Genomic DNA, 18,016 nt, shown 5'->3' with positions numbered 1-18,016 from the left:
TGTCACCACCCTATTTAGGTATTAGTACTGGACCAAAAACAGTATTAATGTCGGCACGAAACAAACGTTAAAGAAAGCTCAAATGTTGTTTGTCCATCTCTGGCATCCCTGGTGGAACCATGGAAATATTTGAAAATTGTCAGCACTGTGGCAAGTCCCCAGACATTTTGATATGTTACCATTATAGTTAACAAATTGGGTAAAGCCTGTTCAGGGAATGATGATAAGCAGCCCCTCCACTTTTATGTTTTTGACAAAATACTATACCCTCAAAGCCAGATTTTTAAAGCAAAAAAATTATGGCTCAGGAACTAATGGTATACTGGCAGTTTTGAACTAAAATCGACAGTGAATATTACATGAATTGCATCAGAACATAATTTAAGTAATGTATAAATGCATGCGCAGTTGCAACTGTTCACTGTATGTTTATTTTTTTTCACTCCTCAGAGGAATTCTGCTACAAACAGTCAAACAACAAACAATTTTCAATTGATCAGGAATACAACAGAAAGTGTCCCTTTCTGTACACTACTGTACAGTATACTGTGTCGCTGACTCAAAACATAAACAGAGATAGAGGCAGTGAATGTGATTGCTTAAAATTCATCAAAAATTGTTGACGATTTGTTTTTTTTAAACTTCTACCCAGAAATCTGGCTTATTACCAAACACATACAGTAGTGGAGATTAGCATGATATTAAAAGACGAGACACAATAAAAATTGTACAATCATATTCAAGCAGTTGATTGTATTTTCAATCCCAGTTTATATTTTCCACAAGATTTATTTCACATAAACCAGGATACTTGCACTATTTCATGACCTCAATTTACTGACCTCTCTCATACATGAGAAACATTTTGGGAACTAACTTATACCTCAAGTATTTATCTAGACTTACCAGTATAGGCTGTATCTAATACCGTAACCAATGCAAATTACCACAATATCATGAAGTTCCATGCTTGTAGGGACAAAATTATACACAATACCCCTGGATTGCACAATTTCATACCTATAGTTACAAATGTTGTGGTTTTACAGTATGTTTCATTGGGCTGCACTAGGTTTCCATGACATTGGTGCTAGTTGCATGTGCCTTTGCTGTATTCACGCCCCTCAATTTTGAGGGGAAATAATTTAATTTTGTTTAAAGAATAATCAGGTTCTTGGTGTAATAAAAGACCACAAGCTTTCAGTAATTAAGTCAGGCCTAACATTGTAAACTTTTCCCATAGCATAACCCCTGAACCCCACTTGTAGAATTGTGAAACTGTGGATCAGAAACAATGCAGTGTACCCCTGGAGATTTTGAGGGATAAAAGTTTGAAAGATTTTTATAATAGTAATCTGCTTAACAAATACCCTTAGTCCTGCACAAGTATCTGTGTGGTGGTTGTTAAAAATTACTGTACTATGGCTTGCTGATCTTGCTTGGAATACAAAATTAAAACATCTTAAAACATGAGAAATGCATTTAAGAACAGTTAAAGCAAGGTAAGGCAGCAAAATATCCAGTAACCTCAACACTTAAGCATCAGGACCACTTCAGTTGTATAACAAGTTCCATGTTCTTGACAAGCAGCTGCAAATGTTCCCTAATACTTACAAAAACATGTAGTGCCACAATGTCACCAAACTAAAATATTTCAAGAAGTTCATTGCAAAAGAATGAGTCCATTTATACAGTTAAATATGTAGAAGACTTCCCATGAAGACTGGTCTGCATTCTCTTGGTTCTGTCTGCTTGAAGCTTATAATATTAATTTCCTCTATCTTTTATATGGTGTAACAGTGTAACATATCCTGGAACTAGTTAGTTTTCTGTTACTGCTCTGCATTTATGTGAAGCAAATACTACATTACTGTGCCAATCCAACAACTATTCCCAGCAACTTCCTAACTCCATTGAAAGATGTGCTGTGTAACAGAGGATATACATGAGATGTGTGAATCTACTTTGCGATTTACAGGACATACTTTTGCTTTGCTTGGCATCGTCTTCTATGCAAGCTTTTAATTGATAAGCCCAACAAGGAGCTACTGTATACCACTATGTACAGCATGATGAAAAGCTTGGTTGATGATTGTATTCACCCCACTGTAAACTGTGTGATAATCTTGCCTGGCATTTCTAATTAGAGCATATCCTTTGCTGTATTAGCCTGTAGATCTATCCATCTGTTGGTACAAAAAGAAAAGCTTTCTCTTAAAGATATGCTGATTTGGTCCCAATTATAGCACACGCAATATAGCTTGGAATGTTTTGCGATTACCGATTAGACCTCACATGACCTCACACTCTACAAATGAAGAAAACAATGAACTGCTTTACAAAACTAAATCTCCCGTAATTCAGCCAATATTTTAATCATCTCACAACCTTTCATATATACTATTTTCACTGTAAATTTCAATTCGTTTATCCATCCCATTTTGGGCCCATTAATTCTTGATTCATCTTGCCTTGTATACAACATTACACATTTTATTTATGCAGCCATGCATTCAATTGGAGCTGAAACAGCTCCCTACCATATCAAGTGCTTTTAAAAGTTGCAAGTCATTCAAGCTTTACCAATTGTAAAGACTTCAAAATTTAAATATACATGTACATTTTATGTGGACCTAGCCTGACAATTTGGTGTTGTCTTGCATTGACCTTTAAGATTAAAAACCAGAGAGTGGATATAGCTCTAGTGTAGTTAAATACTATGGACATAGAGGAAAAGATACCACCACATTAACCAGATCATACAAAAGTTTTCATCCCTTCTGATTGTTTCTTTCTTCATTCCATAACTTTGGAATAAATTACCTCAGATGTTACTCGTATTTGAGATAATAGAGTCCTACTGTATGGTATCAAGTTTATGCGATGTCGAACCTACAGAATATTAACTTACTTTTTGGTTAATTCAGAAAATATCTTCCATTTTGCTGTCAATGATGAAGTAGGTCACCACATCAGTCTGTCCCACACGGCATCTGTGCTCTAGCTATGATTGCTACCGTTCCAACATTGACTTTTTTACTGCATGGCAGCTACATCGTACAGTGTTATTCCCTTGGATAGTGGGCTGTTGTCATTCATCTTGAGATTGAGAATGTTGATCATCAAATTTGTCTGAGAAAACATTAACAGTGCCGATCAAATAAATATCAAATGGTCAGAGTGTAGATGTGCATTATTTCAATTTTTATTGTACACTTCTCTCCAATATATTTTGGGCCAATACAGAGCTCAGATCTTTAACACTGAATATTGCACATTTAGTCAACTTGGTATTACTTATGGATCTAAACAGGCTTAACAAAATGACTTACAGTATATGCAAGGGAGGGGATACTGTAGAAGGCTTTATCAAATTTTTGTGTTATATAGATTTTTGGAGGATGTTAACTTTTAATTAGGTGCACTCAGCTTTTGTAATAGTTACATTATGGAAATGTACTGACTCAATAACCTTTTGGATGCATGGCATTGTTATTTTGTACAAATTTTGGCTAGTTATAAATCAGACACTTGAAACACAATGCATCACTTGAGAGACTTAGATTAAAGGTATTCTGCATTGGCCCAAATTTGAGGCTGGATTTTCTAGTATTATATCCTTTAACTGTTCTTATTGATACCCTCACTGGGATATTCAGACATCTTACAGTACTGTGGTGTTTAGAATGTCTGAGAATATTTTGGAGAGTAAAGACTTCCAAGAACTTTTTGAAAAGTTGTAGCAATTATAGCATCTCTTATTCAATACAGGCTACTGTACTTGTAAGTTACATTTGCATGGTGACTTCAGTCTCTAATAATCTAGGCATAGCTACTGTACAGTATAGTAAAGGCTTCATAATTGACACACCCCCGTAATTGACGCACCTTAAATTATTACTAGCAACGATACAGCAGGCCACCTAAACTTTTTTGCAGTCAAACAGAATTACATATTTCATGAGTTTGAATCCATTTGAGGTATTTGCTGACCAAATTGTGGTATTTTTTAAGCTTTTAACACCCTCCCCCAGTTTTGCACGTTTTTTGGCCATTTGGAAATCTTAACAACCTTAAAATACCCAACATTACCTCAATATGATAACACTACTCTCTGGGACATGACCTGTCAGAGCTTAGAGGCTCAGAGCATAGCAAACAGCATCTAAAGTCAATGGATGTATACTAAGGCCTACACTACAGTTAGCTTATCGACGAATGTGTCAATTTAGGGGTATGAAAGAACTTGACACGGCAGACATTTTGTGGTCAAATTCTGCTCAATTGTACGGTGCATAGGCACAGAACCTTAAATATTTTGAGATGAGAACATTTCTGAGGAACTACACATATGAAAAACACATACAGTTGAGTAATTTGGATTTTTCCTTGATAGATATCATTGATCAAATCCTTAAGTGCGTCAATTATAAGCCCACCATGCTACAGTATCTGGTCATGATTAGGGCAATGTACAGTGACATAATTGTCCAGAAAAATCTAAGGCCATATATGATACATACATGCACAGTACTGTAGGCTAAGAAGTTAAGCTGACCTACTTGAAATCTAATTTCTCTGGCAGTTGGTATTAATTTGTAGCTCAAACTACAGACCAGTTTACCCTTGACCCAATGCTAAGGTAGTGTTAGGACTTGGACTATGGCCCTAGGCTACAGCCGAACGTAGGCTAGGCCTTACAAGTTTTAGGCTAGAAGCTAGTCTAGACTATAGTATTGAAATATGGGTATGAACAAATAACGTGAAGCTGTATGCAACAACGTTATAATATCAACGTTATTAATATCACCAAACTTTATTGACTAATCTCATAGACCTTACCTGAAGTTGTTGGTGAGACGTTTTCTTGTTAACGGTACTTTTTTAAGAAAAAGTCAACAAGGAAAGAACCTGCGCACGAAAACCAAACTACCCGGCGAACGACTGACCCGATCTCAAGCCCAGTCCCCTTGCATCGAGAGGGAACAGATACTACACATCATCTTATATTAGCCGAAACTGTTATTGGGTTGCATGCAATGCAGCCTACGGGTATGCTTTAGCGTTAGCCCTGGCGGATACAGTGTACACAGTGTAGAGCGTATACACTGAATACAGGCTACTGCCGCTGTCAAGAAAACTACGGATGCCTGTACGTCAGGTGAACTTATATACCAACTGGGGGATATACTTTGAGAGCAAGACTTAGGTTTACCGTAAGGGTTTGACCAATTGGATTTTTTCTTGCCAAATGACCCAAAAAGTAGGTAGCAACTTATAACGACTGATATGCAGTCCTAGTACCGTAAGGTATGCTGATGTAAAATTTCAAGTTGATCCAATCATTTCACCTCAGGTAAACCTAAGCACCAACTTGGAGAAGTAAACGTAAATACCAATCCAGTGCTATATATATATATATATATATATATATATATATATATATATATATATATATATATATATATATATATATATATATATATATATATATATATATATATATATACACATTGGTATTTTTGTTTACTTCAATGCATGGTAGCTGGGACTTAGGTTTACCTCGGGGATAGGTTTACCTGACACCAGGTAAACCTAAGTCTAGGGTCTTCTTGTTCAATCAATTTCACTTCCTTTGAGGAATGATTATTTCGAGTTAAGAGAAAACCTCATAAACTTTTCAATTCCGAAGTTACAAAAAAAAAATCGTTCATTTAAAGGGTAAAATTTCCCCTCAAAAGTGGAGGTAATTCCGAAGGGTATATAACAGAATTACGAACATGGTATATATGTTGATCCCAACTTTACACCTCGATTTTGACCAAATGCGGCTATATATAGTTCCGAAACTTACAGGTTCCTCTAATTACACTGAAATCTTCGTGTTTGTAATTTTTCTTCCATTAATTTGGGATATTTAAGAAAATAAGAGTTTCTATTTTAACTGGCAAATTTACACGTAACGAAACAACGCCCCCATTCATAAGCAGTTCTTTCTGTGTTCGGTGGTAGGGCAGTCGATCGGATCGTATCGTTGCTATCCCAATAGCCTACATTCAACGTTACTCTATGTGGGCCTAGTCATGTAGTCTACAAAGGAAAGTGCCGCAGGTTACCGTAAACGTTGCCCATTTGAAGTTGGCTTTTGGAACTTTGGTGGAGTATATGCATTGTAAGTAAATTCCTTAAAAGTGTTCCGGATATATTAATAACATTTAGAGTAAATACCTTCATGCTGAACACAAATAAAGTAAGACCATGGTTAGAGTTAGAGTAGACTAGCCTAGGCCTAACGTTAGCCCTAAATTGGACCTATCAGTATTACTGGCTATGGTAAATCACAGCTGCCTGCTACTGTCTTTGCTGATACTCGGAATATAAAATGTGATATATAAATTAAAGTATATACTTGTAACAGACTGGTCAACCTACACATTTTGCAGCCTGGTGATCTTCCAGATCTTTTAAAGTAAAGGCTTAATAATTGACGCACCTCCAAATATTACTAGGCCTACTAGTAGCATACTACTATTACTATACTAGCCTACTACTACTGTACTGTAGCTAGTACTAGCAACTATACAGCAGGCAACCATAACTTTTTGCAGCCAAGCAGAGTTAAATATTTCATGAGTTTGAATCCATTTCAGGTATATGCTGATCAAATTGTGTTTGTGCATGTTTTGGGGCATTTGGAAATCTTACTCCCTAAAAATAACCAAAATTACCTCAATATAATACCACTAATCTCTGGGACCTGACCTTTCTGAGGTTAGAGGCTCAGAGCATAGCAAACAGCATCCAAAGATAATGGATGTTTACTTAGGCCCTTCACTACAGTAAGCTTATCGACAGATGTGTCAATTTAGGGGTATGAAAGAACTTGCATTCGTGCGATGCAATTTTGAACCATTTCACGAAATATAAATCTTTGGGTAGCCTATGTCTCAATCTCTCTGCCATAAAATAAGGCAGTCAGAAAGTCACAACTCCACAAAAACAGATACACAAGCAAACGGAACACTACAGTAAAAGAAAGGGCCTGATAGATTCCATAAACGAGTTACAAAAGTAAAAAATGTGAAAATGTTTGCCGTCTCAGTACAATATTCATCCCCACAATATTCTCTATATGTGTTAGTGTGCATCACTTAGCCCTGTGCGTACAGTAGTAGTGGTGTGTCATTGGTTCTGATTCAGAGAACTAAGTCACACAGGGCCTCAGTGTAGCAGTGTACAACAATTTTTTGTAACATGAGTTTTTTCCCCCTGCACCTACTGTATGGGATGAATCATGGCTGAAGGTAAACAATTGAGTATTCATTTTAGAATAACAACGCAATCATGGCTAAGTAATTTAGGCATTTTGATATTGACTTTATGATGTGGGTAGTGTTAATAGTGCTGAAGTAATAGCTTGATCAAAAGTATTCCTCAAAGTCCCACGATGCCTTCACAGGGTGACCTACTGTACTGTACAGTCACTTGAGCACTTAGGAGTTTTTGCGAAAAGAGCAAATTACTTGTCCAAAATTGCTAGGTTTGATCCAGTTTTACGGAGTCCCATAACAAAAAAACACAGTCTGTGATATATCAATGGAAAAGTGTAAAGATTCAATGTAACATATTTGAAAGGATTAGAGTATGTTGAAAAACTACCAGCTATGCATTTTAAGGAAATAAACAGTACCTCATTGAACCTTGCATTGTGTTCACACTAATGAGTTATGAAATTGTTATCAGTGTCTTCATCATTAAAAGCTATTAATTAGGTTGATCAATGGTCTCACATATTAGTGCAATCACAGAGATTAAATTTCAATCAGGTTATAATGCCAAGGGAATCCAGACCTACTTCATAAAAAAAACAAATTCATGGCTCCTATAAAAATCATTCATGATAAAAACCAGCATACATACAGTATGTGCAACTAAAGCAGTTTCATATTGGGTATCATGTCCAAATAAAAGCTCTTGATTGTATTCAGTTTTCATACTTTTAAAAATGACCATCTGTGTGCAGTAATTTGGTGTTAGTAAGTAACATGAAAATGCACAAGACTAATGTTCAACAGGCACTAGATAGTTCTCATGTCCATAGCACAAACCAGGGAGTTGTTCCATTACAACTCCCTGCACGAACAGGCTATTATGATCAGAGTTGTTATGGAACAAATAAAACTCCCTTGTATGATGTTAGCACTGTACTGTGTGACAACACACTTAAATGCATACATGTGGTAACATGTTGCTATGATCCGATACTAGCTGGTTGGGTGTATAAATAGATCACCATTATGCAAACTGCACTGCACATGGTTTCCATTATGTAATAAGTTTCATTTTATGAATTTGTCAATCTGACATGTATGCTACTGTACAGTATATGTGTAGGCTGCATGTACAACTTATTGTATCTTAATAATATACAGCAAAAAACTATTGAGAACTGTGATTAACAACATTTTCAAAGTGACAGTTGGGGATCTAAAAAGACCACTGAAAGCCCTCTGTAGCGATATAACATGATACTAAACATTATATATCTCTGCAAGCTAGTGTACCCTGCTTTGAGATGTATGGTTTAAATAAGGTTTTCACAAGTTTGCCCTGTTGACCCAACCACTGGCCTAGCCCTAGACATACCAATAAATAGATCTATCCATGCTTCAAATTGAGTTTTCACAATTTGACCATTTTTACCTAAATTTCCTTTGAGCTTCACCAAAAACAATAGGCTTCTTGTACTTGTGATGCATCTATACATACATACTGTACCAACTATGAGATCTGTCCAATAAAGCTTACTGTCATGAAAAACAGTGTTAACAAGCTGGGATCACAAACACAGTACTCCTACCAATGCACACGCACACATATGCCATCGTGAGTGGAAAGTTTCAACATCATTGAAACCAAACATTAAAAATGAACTTAGTCATAATGCCAAAGTCTGTGTTCACGAGTAGTTCTGAGCTTAAACCCCAAATAATACGTTGAGGGACTAAATGTACCGGCATACATAGTCTAGGGTGCATGCAATTTTTAAGTAAATGAACTGCATGCGGGATGAGGCATTGAACCATGCATGAATACTCAGTCAATCCCTTGAAGTGATTGCATGCTAAATTCCTGGGTACAACTTACATACCAAATAATAGATCAATATTCAAACTTAGTAGTGTGGCATTTTTCTCAATTGTTGCATATGCGGTTTCCATGAAAAAAGTGATAGCTAAATTAACTAAACTGACATGAATATTGGACAACATGTACAGTACACTAAGTATTGACATCAAATAGGGAACTGCACTGTCAAGACTTCCACCTGCAATTTATGAAACAATTATCTGGACTTATTTGTGTTCATTCTCTTGTCAGAAAAGATGGCTTAAATTTGGCACAATTTGAGGAATGCATGAATGCAGAATGAGAACACCACAGCAGATATGCTCCACTTTATTGCAAGAAGTACAGGGCTGCAATTTCAAGGTCAACACAGGATATCAAAATACTGTACAGTAACTTTGAGCTGCTGGTTCATGCTGACCATGGGATGCAGCGAGAAATGGCTTATATGGAAATAAGGAGCTCCCACAAGCATATATTGCAAACATCCCCAGTTGTCTTTAATATTCAGTAAGTATTGACTGTGAGATATATTTTAAATCCCTATGGCCTGAAGTTAGTTTTCTAAAGTCTTCCCTTTAATATCCTCTAAGTCTGATCAACACACACTATACATAATATAAATTTACTGTACTAAGTTTCAACACGAACAAAGATGATGAAAATTTGCTGTTTATTTTCAAAAACTGTAAACGATCTAAGGCAACGGCTAACAAAGTAATGTAAGAAAGGCTTTCCACTTCCCACCAAGTCCACTGCCAAACCTTTTGTTTTACTTTGCTACTTCCACCATCATAGAATGTTATCAGAATTGAAATGACTTTATGTGTAGTCTTTGAAAACCAAATGTACTGTAAATCTGCCATCTGGCAGGCTGGAATGAATTGTACGTAGGATTGTGAAGCAAAGACGAGGTGTTAACACACCATCACATTTTAACCTTGATTATGATGTGTTTATTTGTACCTTTTGCAACAATGTCAATATCAAAATGTGAGGCTTTAAAAAAACATTTACATGGAATGTACTTCAGTGAAACTTTGACATATGATTGAAATGTTGTTTTGGTTTGTTGTAGGTTAACAAGAGCTGGTGGAATTTCTCCACAAGAGAAGGAAGTACTGTCATCAATAAAATCTACAGACAGAAGAATATTTTTACTGAAGATCAAAATTTTCAAGGAAAGGAAAGGCTTTCGATTAAAATTGGACAAACAACTTCTGTAGATACAATGAGGACTAGATTTATATGTCATTGCTTGGAGCCAGGTACAGTGCATTCTATGAGTTTGAATTTTTCTTTTTAGTTTCTGGACAGGTATATGACATGCAGCATACAAATTAAAATTTGTTAATGAATTTTCTTCCTTCACAGCATCATAAAATTCATTATTAATAATCCATTTATACAAATTCTTATGTTGCTGTATTTGAGAATAATTTTCGTTAGTAAAACAAAGATTTTAATCATATTCATTGCATTAACTATTATTCATGTAACTCCCTTACTTCACTGTACTGTATCAAATAAAACATTGTTTCACCAATCCATTATTCCAGTTGTTATACTGCTGGGAGGGGAGACACCAAGGTCTTTTAATACTTCAGTTACCCAATTAATGCTAACTAGATGCTCAATAATGCTTCCCACAATGGGGATGTTGGGTCTAGCAAACCTTAAGTCTAGTGGACCCTCAATGTAATGGGCATCCTCCCCCCCCCCCATGTTGGTACTGCATGTGGTATACTTTTGTTAGTGAAACTAAGAGTTTCATCCTAGTCATTACATTGAGGGATGCTCTTTATTAAACTCCCTTACTTCACTGCAGCGTATTGGTAATCAACTATTCTAGTTGTAATGTTGCTAGTACTGTATTTGAGAATCCTTTTGTTAGTGAAACGAAGAGTTTAATGCTATCCAGTACATTTAGGAGTACTCTCTAAGTGTCTACCTTCTCAACATCATATAATAAATTATTAACAATCCATTATCTCTTTATATTTATGGCAGAGCTGTAGTCGAGTCCAATTAGCCAGAGCCCGATCCAAGTCCGAGTCCATCTGGTCTGAGCCAAATGCAAGACCCTTCAAGTCCGAGCCGACTCCAGATACCAAAGATCACCTTTGGTAAAAATTCTTGAACTGTTATGATAATTATGCACCCAGGAGGAAATTTACCTCATGCTATAATTTTTTTGGACCAGATAAGTGGCAGCAAGCTCTTCCTGGTTCATAAATGTTATAAAACTACTGGGAGGGGAGTCACCAAGGTCCTTCAATACTTTCAGTTACCCAATAAATGCTAACTAGACGCTCAATAATGCTTTCCACAATGGGGTGTTGGGTCTAGCAAACCTTAAGTCTAGTGGACCCTCAATATAATGGGCATCCCTCTTGTTGGTACTGCATGTGGTATCCTTTTGTTAGTGCAACTAAGAGTTTTATCCTAGTCATTACATTGAGGGATGCTCTTATTAAACTCCCTTTCTTCACTGCATCGTATTGGTGATCCATTATTTCAGCTGTAATGTTGCTAGTACTGTATTTGAGAATCCTTTTGTTAGTGAAACGAAGAGTTTAATACTATCCATTACATTTAGGAGTTAACTTTCTAAGTCTCTACCTTCTCAACATCATATAATAAATTATTAACAATCCATTATCTTTTTATATTTATGGCAGAGCTGTAGTAGAGTCCAATTAGCCAGAGTCTGAGCCAAGTCCGAGCCCACTTGGTATGAGCCAAATCCAAGACCCTTCAAGTCCGAGCCGACTCCAGATATTCAAATATGATCACCTTTGGTAAAAATTCTTGAACTGTTATGATAATTATTCACCCAGGAGGAAATTTACCTCATGCTATAATTTTTTCGGACCAGATAAGTGGCAGCAAGCTTTTCCTGGTTCATAAATGTTCAGCCCGGGCGCTCAACTTTCAAACCATGCAGGGAGAGGCAAAATCATATTCAAACCACGACCACCGCCAGGTTAGAACATGCTTGTGAGAACCCTGCTCTACTAAAAGTGATATTCTAGTTACATTTAGGATTGCTCATTAAGATTTTCAAATCATAATCATTGTCATGGTTGCTACTTTTTCTGATGTCATCATCATTTGTGAATTATTGTTATTGTTGCCATGTTACATTTGCCAGTATCAATTTTGCTTATTGTTCTCTCAAAATTGCAGAGTAGAAGGAAGAAATGTTAGCTAATAGTTATTATACCATATGTTCTTGGTCTCTAAATTGTTTACGCTGAGGTCAGTATGAACAGAAGTGTTTATAATAGTTTTCCTTTCTGTTAAAGTATTTTCTGAATCATTTCATTAATTTTATATTTATACTGGAATTTTCAGTAGGTGTTGGCTTCATTGAGGGTCAAAGGCTACTCAAGGTCAGTAGAGTAACATAGAGCATCTAACTCAACAAGGAAAAGTTGGTAGTCATATGTAGTGCATGTAGGTTTCTGACATTGAGTACTATTCTATAAATTTGTACAGTATAGCAGAAGCCCATGTGAGATAACTAGATATCTGAAACTGAAAGCCATGTTAACATGATAGTTCAATATTGGAATGATGAATGGAAGTTTGTATGCAGGTGTATCATGTGCTGAGTGCTCTTAGCCAAGTCAAAGGTTATTTGAGGCCAATATAGGTAAAATCTGAAAACCTTCATGATCCCATACTATCTAGTATCTTACTAGTAGCTGCTTTAATAGCTGAATCTTAGGGCAATTAATATATTTATCAGACCAAGTAATGTACCTCAAAAGACTTCTTAAGCTCTTTTGAGCCCCATTCAATATTTCAGTGTATTAACTTCATCATTCTTTTAACAAATTTACTCCAAATTGCTAGTTTCATGTTCTGGCAATGAACCTTTGTCATATCATGTTGCATGAGTGCTGTAACTGGTTTACAAGCTTGCAAAAGGAGGATAGGGTGTTGGGATAAATAGTTCAAAATAATATTACCAAAATGGTACCATATTTTGCTTTTCTTTTTTCCCATATGTTGCCACTGCTTGAATAAGACTAGTTGATAGGACTTTTTGTGAGCTCCACCTTTGACAACAAGGTACAGTAGACTTCAACTGCATCTTGTTGGCAACGTCCTAGGAAGTTTCAATAAACACAGATGTTTCTCTAAATGAGGAATCTGTGAACATTCCAATACTGCGAGTCTTTATTGGACATTTCAGCAGGAGGCAATAACCAATTCTGCTACCGTTACATACTGTATGTCCTTCATAAAATGCCACTTAAAGAACTGTATTACTTCCTTGGGAAGGTGAATTTTATTGTCAAATACAACATCTGTCAAATATTTAGTTTCCCAACCTGTCCAACTCCCCCCCCCCCCCACCCCTCCATTTATCCCGAGTAGTTTACAGAAACTGGGACAGAACATTTTCTTGTGGGAAACAAGGTTAAATAATGTTGTTTGAGGTATTGAGCATTTATCTATATGTCCCTTTGGAATCTAGATAGGAGGAAGTAGCAAACAATGCAAGGAAAACATAAAGTTCAAGTGGATGCTTTAATTGCTTTTACCCAAAACATTGCTATATTCATTGATAAATATAATCCACTTCAAATTCAGTACCATTATACAACATGCAAAAGAGTTATGATATTGATGTACTTTCTGAATTTAGACCATTGCAGGGGAACAAGTTTAACATTGGTTTTTAATTTGACTGTACATTATGTAGAAAACACCGGTTACATAATGAACCTCAGATACAATGTCGTGTAAATACATATTACTGCTAGGAGCTGTTTAACAAACAGTGAAAGAAAAATTTATTACTTGACTATCAAGAGATTCGCAGAACTCCACTCCTTCAACAATATTTACAGTGGTGCAGACTTCAAAGCAGTGCAAGGGCAACAACTGCCTATCTCTTTAAGAAATTTCCAAGTGCTTTCATTTCTAGCATTTGCATATGTTCAAAAGAAAAATGACAAATTAAAAGATGTGGTCTTTTCAACATGTTACCACATCTCCCCCCCCCCCTCTCCCCCATCAAAAAAAGTATTGCATGTACAGCAGTAACCCTTTTTGTACATGTGCAATATATGGGGCAGAGCCTTATTCATGACTTGACCAAGCCCTTTATCCATTTGAATAGCACAAGTTATGTCAGTGGTATTCACATCAATGCCTCATAGAAAATGTGCCTCATGGTCAATTTTCTAGCTGATAGCATGAATGTGAATGAGCTGAAGTTGTAGAAGTTGCTTTGTTTATATATTTCTGAAAGTAACATGAAATTTCATATTGATTTTTAATGAAAATATTTGCATTTATCAGTAATAAACAGAAAAAAGACATAATGATTTCTGCTATAGTGTCTTATCTCTGCCTCTTATGTTAAAATTGGGTTCATTGGTTGGTCCTTGTACTTCGAACATATTGCTCCCAAACTCAGCAAACCCATATTCGATCTGAAGATGCTAATTCAGACAGCTTACTGTTCTAGCAAGTTCTCGACCAATTATATTGATGAATTTGCATCTGGATGAATTTGCACTGGATGAATTTGAATCATGCCAACTATGTAAGGAGCCATTTCTTTAAACCTTGCAAGACTGGTCTATAGAGTTTCAGCTAATTTAATACAAGCCGATCCATGAAGAATTCAAATACTGTGTAATCCTATCCTACTTCAAAGGTGTACGTGGTCGAAAGGTTTCCTAGTAAAATTACTGGTCCTTTCAGATCTGCAACTTCATCTTGAGAACTTCTTTTTGGTCACATAGTAGCTTGAAACAATTGAAAATTGGAGACAGTACTTTGAAGATATGTGCTTCGGCACCATGTACCCAGTGGCGTAGCCACGGGGGGGAGGGGAGGGGGTGGGGGAGACAGCCCCATGAAAGCTTGTCGCCCGCCCACTGGGATTTTGGGTGTCGAAAAAATTACATGTGCGAAAATATCATTCATTGGTCTGCATGGTATCGAATCTCCATGATGACCACTCATGAACGACCCTTCGAGCGCGGACCGGCAGTAGGCTATAGTTGCTGAAAAACCTGACGTGACATAGCGCATAGGACGAGATATGTCATGATATTTCAAAGCAACTTACCAGATTGTCTTTTTTCTTCTATTTCTCTAAACTATTTGATGACCATATCAAGACATGGGGATCTCAAAATAAAGGATGTTGTGAAACTTTAGAGCAGCTTACAAGGTCTGGGAAGTGTTATTTCCAACGATCTAGGAGGTCTTTATAGCTGAAAATTTCCCGTACGCTGAGCGCCAACCCATGGTGGCACTCCACTCAGGTAGTAACAAGACGCCCTCCCAGGAATTGGTCAAGGCCCCCCCAAGCGCCCACCCCAAGGGCGTAGGAGCTGGGGGCGCCAGCCCCCCCAGTGAAAAATGTGGAGGGGCGGAAGTATCATTCCGCCCCCCCGCTTCGCAAGTCAGAAAACCCCTTTTTCATTTCCAAATGAGAAAAAAAATCTCATTTGGAGCACCAAATTGCATCTAAGGTATGGTGAAAATACAAAATTAAGTTTACAAAATGGAGTGGGTGTTGAAGTGTGCTATATTGCACCAAATTGCATCTGAGGCTACCTGGAAATGCAAAAAATTCCCTTAGACCCCTCCCCCAGGCCGGCCATCAGTCTTCAGCCCCCCCACTCAAAAGTACCTTCCTACGCCACTGGCCCACCCCCTCCACTGGAACAATCCTGGCTACGTCACTGCATGTACCACAGGTTTATCTGATATCAAAGTGAAAGCGGCTTTCCACAAGAATAAAGAAAGCATATCTACATTTTTGTGTAACACCTACACAACTCAATCCCCACGCAAACAAGACTACCTACGTATACAGTTTTCATTGAGGATTCCAATAATTCCTGCAATTTCCTACCAATAACATATGGAAAGTCACTCCTGTTATCGTGGCGGAGCTAGGGGTATTGGTAAGAGGGGGTGAGAATGGTCTGTATGGGCGCTTTCGACTTTATCTAAGCGGAGCGCCACCACAGGTTGGCGCAGAGCGTACAGAAATCTTTTGAGTAAAGATACTCCCTATATGGCCGGAAATGACCCTTTCCGGGCCATGCTAATTTGCAGATAAACGAAGAATAAATAGGCGTCATCGCCAACAAAATGTGGCAAATGTCAATAGGTAGATGAGAGCGCCATAAAAAAGTCAATAATCGTAGTCAATAAGTAAAAAAAGTGATAAATAGCTGAAAAGGGCGCCAGCAGTCCATATGAGTCCGTTGGGGGGGGGGGCATCCGCCCCCTGACTGTATTGACGGTCCGCCACTGTTGAGAGCTCAGTGTAAGAAAAGAAGGGGGGAGAGGGACGGTATTTTTTAACGGTTTGGGTGAGCGTCTGCAATGATTCGTAATGACATGTTATCGCAAGCGTTCAACATGCTCAAATAAAAAGAATGAATGAGGAGGAATTCATATCACTTTTTAATCATTTTTTGAAACAAATTGAGCGAATTGATCGCTAGTAATCTTGAAATTGGTTTTATCACGGTCATTGTCATGTTTCTCATATGTACCTTTCTCATATAAAAGAATTCTGTACGTAATGTTATCAGAAATACTTTTAAAATGACACCAAAGAGATTAAAAATTCTTTTCGAATTTGTTAATAATATTGTCTTTTAAGAGACACCGTAGACACGTTGCTCGGTTGGGTTTACTGCAATAGTGGCAAATGGAGACCAATATCCGCACTTAGTGGACCTAATGTTATAGTCGTGCATTGACCTTGAACAGAGGGGCCTACCGTGAAAACGTACGGAAAATTCATCCTTTTATATCTCAGCGAGACAATTCCACTGGATACAATAATACGACTCAAAAGTCCTTAGATGTGGTCATCATAACAATCACAGTAAAAGATATGTATGAAAAGCAGATAAAAGATATGATGGAAACTCAAATGTGGACCAAAAACACGATGTCCCTACGGATGCTGTTTAGCGACATTTACATAATTTGTGTGTAGTAGGTTCCGTAGCTCTTTTGTGGAAAAACTTTGTAATATGCTTAAAGTTGGTGGTTCATCCATGCTTTAGATTAATGAGAGACATAGATCATCACGTTTTATGAGGAGGGAGGCTATTTTTAAAAATCTGGGTAATAGGTACTGTAACTCTTTTCTTGGAGAAAGCTTGGAATATGCGGATAAGGAAGAAAGTTTCGAGTTCCTCCCACGCATTAGATAAATGAGGGACCTAGTTCAGCACGCTTTGCGAGGATATCTCATATATTAGGTGTAAGAGAAGCGGTGATTGTAAGGAAGGGAAGGGGAGAATGGGGGGGGGGGGATAAATGATGTAACCAGGGGGACCTAATAATTTTTCCTAAATGAGATTTAAAAAATTCATTAAATTTCATTACTGCCTGCTCTCGCTGATTTCTTTTAACCCTATAGAGCGGAGTGTGTGAGGTGAAGAAGGGTAGGGCAGGATGGGGAAGGGATGATAAATGACGATGTAACCAGGGGGCTGATAATTCGTTCAATAACAGATTTGAAAATATATATATATGTAAGTTTATATCATTAATGCCTGCTGTCACTGATTTCTTTCAACCCTAACGGTTACGCTTATCGGAAGACTATACGCCGATAATACAATTCTTTAACAAGGAGATGCCTCTAATTTATTAAACTGTGTAACTTTCACTAATCTATTTGGAAAAAATATGCTTTTAAGTTGAAAGACTCAGTAAGGATCAATGAAGTAGGTATAGGTGTCATCGCCAACAAAATGTGACAAATGTCAATAGGTAGATGAGAGCGCAATAAAAAAGTAAATAATCGCGAATAAATAAAAAGTGGTGAATAGCTGAAAAGGGCGCCAGCTTCCCATTTGAGTCCGCCCCCCCCCCCCGC

The 18,016-nt window shown here is 37.2% G+C and overlaps 2 long non-coding RNA genes across 3 annotated transcripts; one reads left to right on the top strand and one right to left on the bottom strand.

Moving 5' to 3' along the window:
* Window positions 1-738: 738 nt before the first annotated feature.
* LOC139965431 (uncharacterized) lies at window positions 739-5,363 on the bottom strand. Its single transcript, XR_011792248.1, has 3 exons — window positions 4,843-5,363; window positions 2,912-3,132; window positions 739-2,186 (listed from the first exon to the last, which is right to left on the bottom strand). It is a non-coding gene; the product is annotated as an uncharacterized lncRNA (long non-coding RNA).
* Window positions 5,364-5,469: 106 nt separating this feature from the next.
* Window positions 5,470-14,494, top strand: LOC139965430 (uncharacterized). 2 transcript variants are annotated; one of them, XR_011792246.1, is made up of 5 exons: window positions 5,470-6,172; window positions 9,382-9,639; window positions 10,208-10,397; window positions 11,140-11,255; window positions 11,811-14,494. It is a non-coding gene; the product is annotated as an uncharacterized lncRNA (long non-coding RNA). The 2 variants fall into 2 exon arrangements; XR_011792247.1 differs by lacking the exon at window positions 11,140-11,255.
* The last annotated feature ends 3,522 nt before the right edge of the window (window positions 14,495-18,016 follow it).

The sequence above is a fragment of the Apostichopus japonicus genome, chromosome 3 (genome assembly GCF_037975245.1).
Source record: "Apostichopus japonicus isolate 1M-3 chromosome 3, ASM3797524v1, whole genome shotgun sequence".
NCBI lineage: Eukaryota > Metazoa > Echinodermata > Holothuroidea > Aspidochirotida > Stichopodidae > Apostichopus > Apostichopus japonicus.
Note: the sequence above shows the minus strand (reverse complement) of the source record. Positions and strands in the feature narration are given on the sequence as shown.